At 34.3% G+C, this 12,522-nt stretch overlaps 1 long non-coding RNA gene across 10 annotated transcripts in view; it reads right to left on the bottom strand.

Annotated features, from left to right (window-relative positions):
* Positions 1–1,130: 1,130 nt before the first annotated feature.
* The window catches only part of LOC149256752 (uncharacterized), a 250,400-nt gene continuing 239,008 nt past the window's right edge, over positions 1,131–12,522 (bottom strand). Inside the window, exons 2-7 of one of the 10 annotated variants that reach the window (XR_016267296.1) lie at positions 4,154–4,242; positions 3,235–3,291; positions 2,900–3,091; positions 2,370–2,458; positions 2,032–2,240; positions 1,131–1,467 (exon numbers count right to left, since the gene is read on the bottom strand). This is a non-coding gene — a long non-coding RNA (uncharacterized LOC149256752). Of the gene's footprint in view, positions 1,468–2,031; positions 2,459–2,899; positions 3,092–3,234; positions 3,621–4,153; positions 4,243–12,522 lie in introns of those variants that run through there. The other 9 variants (XR_016267295.1, XR_016267289.1, XR_016267291.1 and 6 more) reach the window with 9 other exon arrangements.

Below are 12,522 nucleotides of genomic sequence, written 5' to 3'. Positions count from 1 at the left end.
AACGCCGTAAGGCAAAAATTAAAGAAAACAAATACAACAAAAAATACTTTCGTAAAGAATAAAAATACTTATAATGAATTTATTATTAGATATTCATATGTATTGCACTATATATTAGCCCCACTAATTGTTTCCCTTTCTTAATGTAACCTTTCACCACTATGGTCACTATAATATCAAATACAATATGTGTCTCAACCAAAAACCATTATGAAAGTCAAAATACTTATATGTCCCATATCCCATATAAACCATAATATACTTTGATCACTCTTGGAGAATTGCAAACCCTTCCAAAATGCAACTTCTAACCACTATTACCATTAAGAAAAAATGGCATTTATTACCTTATAATCCTTAAGGGAATAACTCTATTATTAAGTAAACCATAGTGCAATATGATTTTTAACACAAGGAATTCTAAAAATTATGACCCCTAGTACACTCTCATCATAAACACATTGTAACTCCTAAAATGTTACAAGACATAAACTTTAATACCTAACACGTTAACTATAACATTAAAACTATAACCTATATGTACCTAAATTGTCTTAACATAGTGAAGGTAAAGAAGAATCAAGTGTATGCTTTCACAACCGTAATTGTATGCATTTAAAATTTTAGAGATTAGTAAGTTCTTTTCTAATTTAACCCTAGATGCAATAACATTAAGGAACAAATATAAGTATGCCTAGCTGGAAAAAAAGGTAACAACATCTACTAAGGTATGTCACATCTTATTTTTATTCCTTACAAACCACCTAGATCGAGAAAAAGGCTAAGACTAGTTTCCTTTAAAGCACTGTAGCTCATAAAGGTAGGAATTAAAAGCAAAAGCCTACAAAAGAAAGAAATAAATCTTACAAAAGTAGGACACCAAAGCCTACGAAAAAAAGAAATAAATCTTACAAACATTATGATGAAGAAGGAATTCAATACCCATTTAGGAGATGAACAGAAGAACATGACCTCCATTTTTACTAAAATCACCACAAATATTGATAGTTACTCTAAGTACACAATGTCATTAGGATATTAATTCAATAGTAGGGTGTTCAAAAAGTCCCTTTCTCACTAACTTTCTCCCTCTTTTATAGAAATTTTCAATAGTGACACTTGGCACCTCATGCAAAAATAATCATTTTCTTTATTCCAATAATGCCTGCAATAAAAGATTTATTTTACACAAATCAAAACAAAATTTATTTTCTGTTGAATGTAACTAAAACCAGAATAACAAAATAACAACTCAAACCCTTTTGTAATTAAGAACTCCATTGGTCATATGGTGCTCACATATGCAATTTTATGAGCATTGTATAAGGACATATCATACCTCCATGCTAAGGGAAGAGGTTTGGGCTAAGTTACAAAAACTTTTCAACAGGTTCATGGAAGCATCTTCTTGTCGGGCATTATGTCCTCACCATTGAATCATGGCCACTTGTTAGTGCATCGATCTTTCTGATAAGGATTACGTTTTGTATCAAAACCCTTATAGATGGATCATGTGCTGTGTCAAAGAGCCAAGAAATATCTAACTAGATAGGATCCAATAATCTTGAGAGACTTTAGATAGGATCCAATAATCTTTGTTCAAAAAATTAATATATAAAGGGAATATTTTCTAGCTGTGCGTAGATTTTTTTTTTCCAGTTTGTACAAATTTCTTATTCTTGTTAACTTTCAGATTGTTCAAAAGCATTCTCTCCTGGTTAAATATCATGGATCAAAGATGTTTATCTAGATTTCAGACATGATAAATATTTACAGGAAATGTAGATCCTTTTGAGGTTGAGCCAAAGTTGGCATGCCATGATCAATGCTCCATCCTGTATAATTTTTTTCAGTTCATTAATGAAATGTAAGATATATATATATATATATATATGTTTTTTCATATATATGGTTGTGGGGATTCCAAAGCCATGATTTCCAATAAGGATCAGGATATGCAATATAATCAGTTTCCAGGGTTCGTGAAGCAAAATTCTAGAAAAAGGAAGACAGGGAAGACCACCAACAAACCTCAGCAGATAGAAGATAAGCTTGAACGACCGAGTGCCCAAACAGATCTACTTTTCATCTAGTGTGAGGTACAATGCCAAATTCCGTCTTAAGAAATATGTGCCCCAGAGTTGTTTGATCTGTCATGTCCACATATTACAGGGCAGTTGCTTCATCGTGCATAACATAACCCCCATTTGTAGACAGCAATAGAGAGAACAGTAAAATCACTGTGTCAGCAGCTTTAGAATTTAAAACACTCACTATAGTGAAATAGAACCTCATGTATATCTAGCGCAATATATAGCACAGACACACTTTTATCTCAGTTCAGAGATTTCAAAAAATAGCCAAATTACATGAATTCAAGCTGCCCGGATGCCACGAGCCTCTGAACACTTTTCTTCTTCTTCTTATTCTGCTCCCTCCACCACCTTACACAGAAGCCCTGTCAACAAAAGAACTGGAGACTCAGAATTATTTCATTTCAATATCACCACATCCAAAATCTACTACAGAAAGAGAAACAAGACTCACTCTCAAACCTTATTAGAGAACTCCTCAAACATAAATATCAAATCATGGAATATGAACTTGTCACGTAAAGGAATATGTATCTGGAAGGTCTGCCAGACCAATTTGGTCATAAAAACAATAAATCTATTCCTTTATCCATTCATTTTTTACAATTCGTAAAACACAACCTATATCAGACGAAAAGCTCTGCTTTCAACTATATTAACAGAGGAGAAATAAATAATTTGTTCCCAGTACATGATTTTGTAATCAAATAAAAAGACTTTTTCAACTCACAAGGACTGAAAGATGACTCGATTTCAGAACTTTATCCAGATCTTTAGCATTCAAAATGCAACCAAACAAAAAGTACCTTAGTTTTTGTACTTGATACCTTGAACATCACTAAAAAATTATCTCCTACTCTGCCAAGTTTTAGCCTTTAGGCGGGTATCCAAATTCTGTGGTAAGACTTTTGCCTGGAAAGGAAGTTGATCATTTCTCATCTTAGTCAATCCTCGGAACCATTTTGCTGCTTTGCTTGTGCCAAACAGGACATCACAATCTGCACATTTATCACAAAACTAACATAATCAATAACATGAACAAATCTGAAATAAAAAGGGGTTATATACTCTAACATGCAGCAATGTTGTTAAAACTGAAAAAATAAATAAATAAAAGCTATCCAGAGACAGAGCAAGTTACCTGATGACCCTGATTGATCTTCTGAAACAACAATAATAGCATCCATAATGCGCTCTTCTGCTTTTGTCATACAAATTAAAAAATCAAAACCCTGAATACCCTTCCTGTTGTGAAGCAGAAACATTAAAACTTCCCACTTCAAAACCCAATAGCTTGCAGACTGCCTTCAAAGCCTTAATCTATACTGAACGAAGCCATTAGTGGGAAATGCTTTATGCTAAATAAGATGTAACTAATCTCTGACCAGAATATGAAGAGAAAAATTGACAGATTCAGTATCTGTCGAATACAAGTGCATATCTATCTGGTGAAACAACAATAGTAGCATCCATAATGCCCATCTTTTCTCTTGTCATACAAAATAAAATATCAAAACCCTAATTACTCTTATTATTGTGAAGCAGAAATATCAAAACTTCCCACTTCAAAAACCCAAAGCTTGCAGTCTGTTTTCAAAGCCTTAATTTATATTGGAGGAGGGAATGACCAATGTCTTTTTATTTGCATTTTTGTTATACACTAAAAGAACTACTAGTACCCTTTTATCCACAATTTCTCTATACAAGGAGCATAGATTTAAATTTCCCAAAAAAATAACCTTTTACAATTTTACAAAATGTTAAAAGACACAACAGCATGAATACAGGATATGCCAAATTCCGTCTTAAGAAATATGTGCCCCAGAGTTGTTTGATCTGTCATGTCCACATATTACAGGGCAGTTGCTTCATCGTGCATAACATAACCCCTATTTGTAGACAGCAATAGAGAGAACAGTAAAATCACATCAGTGTGTCATCAGCTTTAGAATTTAAAACACTCACTGTAGTGAAATAGAACCTCATGTATATCTAGTGCAATATATAGCACAGACACACTTTTATCTCAGTTCAGAGATTTCAAAAAATAGCCAAATTACATGAATTCAAGCTGCCCGGATGCCACGAGCCTCTGAACACTTTTCTTCTTCTTCTTATTCTGCTCCCTCCACCACCTTATACAGAAGCCCTGTCAACAAAAGAACTGGAGACACATAATTATTTCATTTCAATATCACCACATCCAAAATCTACTACAGAAAGAGAAACAAGACTCACTCTCAAACCTTATTATAGAACTCCTCAAACATAAATATCAAATCATGGAATATGAACTTGTCACTTAAAGGAATATGTATTTGGAAGGTGTGCCAGACCAATTTGGTCATAAAAACAATAAATCTATTCCTTTATCCATTCAGATTTTACAATTCGTAAAACACAACCTATATCAGACGAAAAGCTCTGCTTTCAACTATATTAACAGAGGAGAAATAAATAATTTGTTTCGAGTACATGATTTTGTAATCAAATAAAAAGAATTTTTCAACTCACAAGGACTGAAATATGACTCGATTTCAGAACTTTATCCAGATCTTTATCATTCAAAATGCAACCAAACAAAAAGTACCTTAGTTTTTGTACTTGATACCTTGAACATCACTAAAAATTATCTCCTACTCTCCCAAGTTTTAGCCTTTAGACGGGTATCCGAATTCTGTGGTAAGACTTTTGCCTGGAAAGGAAGTTGATCATTTCTCATCTTAGTCAATCCTCTTAACCATTTTGCTGCTTTGCTTGTGCCAAACAGGACATCACAGTCTGCACATTTATCACAAAACTAACATAATCAATAACATGAACAAATCTGAAATAAAAAGGGGTTATATACTCTAACATGCAGAAATGTTGTTAAAACTGAAAAAATAAATAAATAAAAGCTGTCCAGAGACAGAGCAAGTTACCTGATGACCCTGATTGATCTTCTGAAACAACAATAATAGCATCCATAATGAGCTCTTCTGCTTTTGTCATACAAATTAAAAAATCAAAACCATGAATACCCTTCCTGTTGTGAAGCAGAAACATTAAAACTTCCCACTTCAAAACCGAATAGCTTGCAGACTGCCTTCAAAGACTTAATCTATACTGAACGAATCCATTAGTGGGAAATGCTTTATGCTAAATAAGATTTAACTAATCTCTCACCAGAATATGAAGAGAAAAATTGACACATTCAGTATCTGTGGAATACAAGTGCATATCTATCTGGTGAAACAACAATAGTAGCATCCATAATGCCCATCTTTTATCTTGTCATACAAAATAAAATATCAAAACCCTAATTACTCTTATTATTGTGAAGCGGAAATATCAAAACTTCCCACTTCAAAAGCCCAAAGCTTGCAGTCTGTTTTCAAAGCCTTAATTTATATTGGAGGAGGGAATGACCAATGTCTTTTTATTTGCATTTTTGTTATACACTAAAAGAACTACTAATACCCTTTTATCCACAATCTCTCTATACAAGGAGCATAGATTTAAATTTCCCAAAAAAATAACCTGTTACAATTTTACAAAATGTTAAAAGACACAACAGCATGAATATAGGATATGCGAGCTTCCTTTTAAAAGCTTTGCACATGAAATGGAGCTCGAAATTCGATCTGCATAATCTTATGTAAAGTGACCATGATCTTGCAACTGATGCATGAACTCCCTCTCCTGGGTAACAAATCTGGCTAGAGCAAACTTCCCAGCACTTTTATAGGCATGTATAACTGCCTTGAACGTGAATTAGTTTGGCTGAAAACCCTTCTGTTTCATTTTGTAAAACATTCTCCTAACATCGTCTACCAATCCTAGCTTCCCACCAATCCTAGCTTCCCACAGCTAATTATCATACTTGCATAAGTAATTGTATCTGGTTCAAGACCTTTGGCCTGCATGATCATGAACATCTTGTAAGCTTCATTAATCCTCCCAGCACTACCAAGTGCATATATAACAGCATTGTAATAAGACACATCAAAATCCAACCCAGAATCACAAGCTTCCAAAGCTTCAGCATGCATACCAACTGCAGAAAGGATTGTCATTCTCAAGGCTTGAATATCATGTGGAAGCCCACTTTTACGTGCAACATCGAGTTGCTCTACTGCCTCTCCTCGAATGCCTCCTCTCTTCAGAAGAATGCCCAGTGTTTTGTGTGTATTCTCATTGGGTGAAGCCTTTAGTTTTAACATTTGATGAAAAACTTCAGCAGCCTCTCTCAATCTTCCATCTGCAATGAACAGGCTAATGACATTATTAAAAGAAAGAACGTTAGTAAGAAATCCCGATTCTAACATTTCCTTTGCAATTTCAGTGGTTTATTAAGCCTTCCATTCTTTTTGTATAAGGACAACATCATGGAAAAAGAAAATTCATTTGCCTGCTCCTTTCTCTTCAAGAATTTGAACACTTCTTGTGCTTCAGTCACCATATCAGTGCGAGCATAAAGGTCAAGCATACAGCCTGATAAAAAGGCATGTGGCTCAACACCCAATTCCTGTATGCGTTTGTATGTTTCTTTGTCCTTCCTTCAAAAGACCACGTTTACTATAAACCTTAATCAAAGAACTACACACCACAGAGTTCCCTGCAAAACTATCATTTTGCATTATTTGAAAGTAATGTACAGCTTCTTCCACACATCCAGGTTCAGCAAATGAATTTATCAAGGCACCATAAACAAAAACATCTGGCTCCACCTGCTTTAACCATCGTTTCAAACGTTTTCTCTGCGTGCAGCTCGACCCAATCTTCCATAGGCGGAAATAACAACACAAAATGATGAACAGCTAGGCACAAACCCTGTTGCTCTGATGAAACTATTCGATGCAGCTCGATCCAATCTTCCATAGGCGGCAATAACAACACAAAATGATGAACAGTTAGGCACAAACGGTGCTGCCCGATGAAACTATTCGATGCCAAATGAAAAAATGAAATGACCAAACCGTTTGGGCAACCCTTTTGAATCAACCATCAACGACTGAAATTGTTGCAATCGTCTAACATATAATCCTGTGGCTTACAAAATGACAGGTAAGCAGAGAGGGGAGTTGATCTCAAAGGGAAACGCCTTACGGCGTAAATATTCCTCACAATATTTAATTAAATCTTATTCTAAGTCACTCAAAACATTGAAAATTACATTAATTAAATACTTAGAGAACCAACTTCATTGAAAACACATGCCCCCTAGATTCTACTAAATGTACAAAATTTGGAACCATGATGCTCCTACATCATATATGATACCTATGATGTTGGTATGTGATATATATGATGTGACATTTTTTAATATGTGAAGAATCTCTTTTATTTAATATAAAATTTGTTAGTTCTAGCTTACTTAGGTTGGTATATGGTATATGATATATATGATGTGACATTTTTGAATATATAAACAATCTTTCATATTTAATATTAAATTTGTTGGTTTCAGTTTAAGAGTGTAAATTTATGAGTGAGTTAAAATCTAAAAAATTATTAGCATAAATACTTTCATTACTAAGAAAATGAGACAAATATACAAATTAAAATATATACAATTTTTTAAAATATATATATATATATAATTTAATTTTTTAGTTATGAATAATTTTATTTTTTATTAATATTAAATAATTATATATATATATATATATATATATATATATATATATATATATATATACCCTAATTTTTTATGCATTGGATAGTTAAATTTGAAGAAATTTCATAAACAGAGTTAAATTTTTATAAATTAATAAATGTAAATTAGTTTATTAATTTGTGTAATATTTGATTCATCAAATTAATAAGTTATTAGTTAAAAATTTTAAAAATATTGTAGAAAATTGAAAGTGAAATTATGTTTAAATAAAAACCGTTTTGCACAACGTTATGAATATACAAATTTGTTATGAATATACAAATTAAAATATACAAATTTGTTATGAATATACAAATTAAAACATTCAAGCCCCACACACTCTTGGCCCTAGACTGAGCCTAACATCATCTGTCATTTCTAGCGAGAAGCAGCCATCGTTGTGATGTCGCGAAGCAACTGCCTAACATGTGTACTATATTTGTTTGCAGTTTCGCTTTGAAGCAAATCTGCAAAAACATTAATCTCTCTTTGTTTCAGTTTCCTACGACCGCTTTTCAGAAGTTCCGCTGTGATAATTAAACCGAATCGAAGGTGAGATGTTTCGAATCTGACCCCTGCCATAACAAGTTCCACCATTCCAACAATATCTTTGACTATGTCCAATTCTTGAAGCCTTTTCTTGTGGTTCACATATTTATAAACTTCAGAATCTTCAGCCTTTACTAATGCTTCAATTAATTCCAACGCTCGCTTAAGTGCTTTACGAATACATGAATGTGCCCCTCCGTGTGGGGAGGAAACTATATGTTGTTGATCATAACGGTAAATGCAGAGTATTACAAGTTTCACAAGAACGTCCACGTAATTGTCAAAAAGGAGCAAAGTGAACCTCCTCCACATCCACGCCGCTTTCAGGATCCCCGTCCCATTGTGGAGATCTTCATTTATGATTTCATCCCTCGAATTGTGGCGCCCTAACAATTTGAGAGTAATTTCGATGACACAACGAACTATGATTGTTCGCTTGTTTAGAAGACGATAATTGGTATTGTGATAAAACATCTGATAGTAAATTTTTAGGACCATGCTCTAAATTTTCCCTGGATTAACGAAAACAGTTCCCTGTTCCATTCCCCGTACTCGCAATATAGACGGATCAAGTTGAGCTTCTGCCACACTGGATTCCAATCCGCTTCTTTCTTATTTTCCTTCTTCTGAGAAATATAACGATAACGGTACACCAAATCCTTCAGCAGACTTGTCATTTCAGTCTGGTTTAAGAGTTTAGTATAATCCGGAATTACCTGAAGCCCTGGGATTCTGTTTCTGGTGATGTATCGCTGCATCTCTTGTCTCAGCTCAATCTGGGGGATGACATTGTTGATGTGGAAGGGGTGGCGGGTATATGGGTTGATGGCATCGTGTTTCGTCACCCAAATTGTCTCGAGTGTCCTGCGGTTGTATAGCAGCTGGGCAGGGTCTTCTGCAAGCGGGAGTCGAATGGGATCGTAGGCAAATTCTTGGAACACCACATCCAAATATTGTTCCGGAACACCGTCTGAAGCCATTTTGCAATCGATTGGTGGATATGAAAATGATTGGAGGAGATGTAAATGATATGCAAATGATTAGCGGATCATTGGTGGTTGGTGGTTTTGATCGACGGGTTCCTTAAATAAGGATATGGAGTATTAGCAGCATTTAAGTTCCACATAAATTAATTTTGTCGGCTTCATGTGTGATTTGCGTTAAACGCCTATGTGTGATTTGTGTTAAATGTTTTTACATGCGGTAGGGTATCGTTTTTTAACTGGTTGATATCTTCCCTTCCCTAAGGATGAGATTTCATCAATGAAAATTATATGTGAGATTTTAATTTTGATATGACTGTATTTATTAAGGCAGAAGTGTTTATACGAAAAATTTACATAATTAAGTTAATGAGAGAGTCTTATATTTGCATAATTTAGTTAGTAAGAGAGTGTTATATTTCATATTGAATGAGGTTTGAGATTTGTTTTTGGTATCTAAAAATATTGCAGGATTTTTTGGGATATATCTTCATGGATCTTTTCCTTGATGGCATTGGATTGTTTGATGGAGGGTTTTGGTTGGGTGAACCTGGCTTTTCTTTGGATGATTGTGCTTGTTGATTTAGTGTTCTTCTCAAATATGCTTGCCTAATTGATCACCCCTTGGTTGTATTTAGTTGGTTGGTAGGTGAAGTGACTTAGTATTCTAATATTCAACTTAGTATTCTAATATTCATTGGCCATATCACCTAGGTGGAAATTTGTTTGATAATGTTAGGTTCAATGTCTATGCACTTTCTTCCAATATGAAGTTAGAGTGGAAGGATACTACAGACATATTTAGTGGAGAAATCCCCTCCTATGATTTGGTCAGTTTTACCATGTTATAGTTAGTTCTTGGTTTGTTGTAATTTTAAACCTAGGTGGAGCTTCTATCTTTTCATTATGTTCTTACCTTGATGGGTTTTCATAGGAAATCTAACTTATTTCCATGGTCTAGCACTTAAGGGAGAGACCACCCACCTCCCTGTGCAACTCATTAGCACATGTGTTGATGTTGATTTAATTAGTTGGTGATAATTGGGAGGTTTGATTATGGTTTATTAAACTTTGTGCTCACATGTTGAGGTTTATTTAACCATTCAATGGTTAAATTAATTCATTTTATTGCCTTGGAGGTTGATAGCTTGAACATCCTACCTCACTTGGAAGTTGCTCACACTTGAAGGGGTTATTTAGAGGTTATTTGAGTTTTTGTTTGGAGTAATCCTCTCTTGGGAATAGTCTCCATGGATTACATGAATTTTTATTGTTAGAGAGGTTGGAAGCTGTTGTATCCCCAACACTTAACTCCCACTAGTATTGTAATTGCAATTAATTATATTATTGATCCTCCTATGGGTGTGTAAATGTAAATGGGAAAAATACTTTAGATTGTAATTATAATTTAATTATGGTTGGTGAAGAGGTGAAACCTTGATATGAACCATGAAAAGGCATGAGGAGGAAGGGAAGCCAGAATAAAAGGCATGAGGAGGAAGGGAAGCCAGAATGGGGATATACTAAAATAATGAGAAATTAGGAAGGAACATTTATACATCTATGACCCCCCTTTCATCATTGATGTTGACATCTATGGCCCCCCTTTCATCATTGATGTTGACACCTATGACCCCCCTTTCATCATGCTTCATATTCTATCCTCTCTCTCCCGAGGGACGTAAAGACGTAAATGGAAATGGGTATCTTTCTTTTGTGGGGATGCTCCCTTGATGATATTTTTTCTTCCTGCTCTACATGTTTTCTTCTCCAAACTCTAGTGGGTTTGATTTCTTGCCTAATCTACTTAAGATTCTACTTCATATCACATTTACAATAACGTATAATATCTTCAAAGTTATGTTATTTAAAGCATCATTTGTTGTACTTGAATGCTAGAGGAAATTTCGTGTATGTTTTGTTAGAGGATCCATTAGGGTTTCTGACTTGTATGCCTGTAAAAATGCTTCATGGGTTTTGATGATATTTTTTGTAGTTAACCCTACTATAATCTTTGCAATCTATAGCCTTATGCCCAAAATTTGTACATGAATAACAATAACCAAGAATTATACTTGGGAACCTTAGTGAGTTGGATTGCCTTGATGATATTATGAAATTGTTCATACTTGGAGGAGGTCTAGTCTTCTCTTGCTCATCTTGGAAGGTATATTTTTCAGAATATTAGCATAACTTATTGGACTAGCAACTTCACACTTCTTCTAGTTTTCACTTTGTCTTTTGAGGACAAATATTCCTCCTTCAATTTTTTCTTGAAAATTCTCCTTTGTGGACTTGGTGCTTGCATAATTTTTCCATGAAGGTACTTGATTTGTTGTAGCTCACAATGTTATCTATCTCTTGCAAGCTTTTTAACTTTTTATTGAGCTTGTTAACTTCAATCCTTAATGATACAACTTATTCTTCATGCTTCTCACAATCTTCTTCCTTCCTTTTTAGCTGGTGTGGTCACTTCTTCAATTCTTCTTTCTTCTTCAAGTTCGCTCTTCAAGGAGATAATTTCTTCTTTAAGCCTTTTCTCTTTTTGATAAAATTTAGTTTGTAGCTTGATCAAGTCCTCAAAATTTTATTTAAGATGACTTTTTAGTATTTATTCTCTCATTGTTTTCTCTTTTACCTAAGTCCTTAAGCTAGGAGATTCCTTTTTAGCTTATTTTGAATAAATATCTTCTATCCCTTCCTACATATTGAAGGAGCAATGTACTACTAGGAATTAGGAGGTTGCACCCAAACCCCTAAACTTTAGGAACTAATCCTAAACTAGGGAGAACGTTACAACAATGTAACCATTTTCTCCATTAATACAAAATAATATTAATCATTTTTCAGTCCCCCCCTTAATGGAGAAAGGGTTTTCCTAGACTCCTAGCATCTTTCTAAACAATTCAAATTTCACTTGTGCAAGAGGCTTTGTGAAAATATTAGCCACATTGTCACAAGTTTTACAATATTCAATAGCAATTTCTTTTGACTGTATTTTCTCTCTAAAAAAATGAAACTTAGTGTCTATATGTTTGGTGTTTTTGTGAAACACTCGATTGTATGCTAATTTAATGGTGCTCTCGTTGTCGCTTTTGATGGAAGTGGGATTCTTCTATTCTTTTCATGCATCTTTGAGAAGCCTTCTCAACCAGATCGCTTCACACGTTGTTGCACACAATGCTTGATACTCAGCTTCACATGAAGACAAGGCTACAGTACTCTGCTTCTTGCTCCTCCTAGCTATGACCCCGGC

This window comes from Pinus tabuliformis, chromosome 7 (assembly GCF_031772625.1).
Source record: "Pinus tabuliformis cultivar Carrire ecotype Pingquan chromosome 7, CPIR1, whole genome shotgun sequence".
Taxonomy (NCBI): domain Eukaryota; kingdom Viridiplantae; phylum Streptophyta; class Pinopsida; order Pinales; family Pinaceae; genus Pinus; species Pinus tabuliformis.
This window is presented reverse-complemented; position numbering and strand designations above follow the sequence as displayed.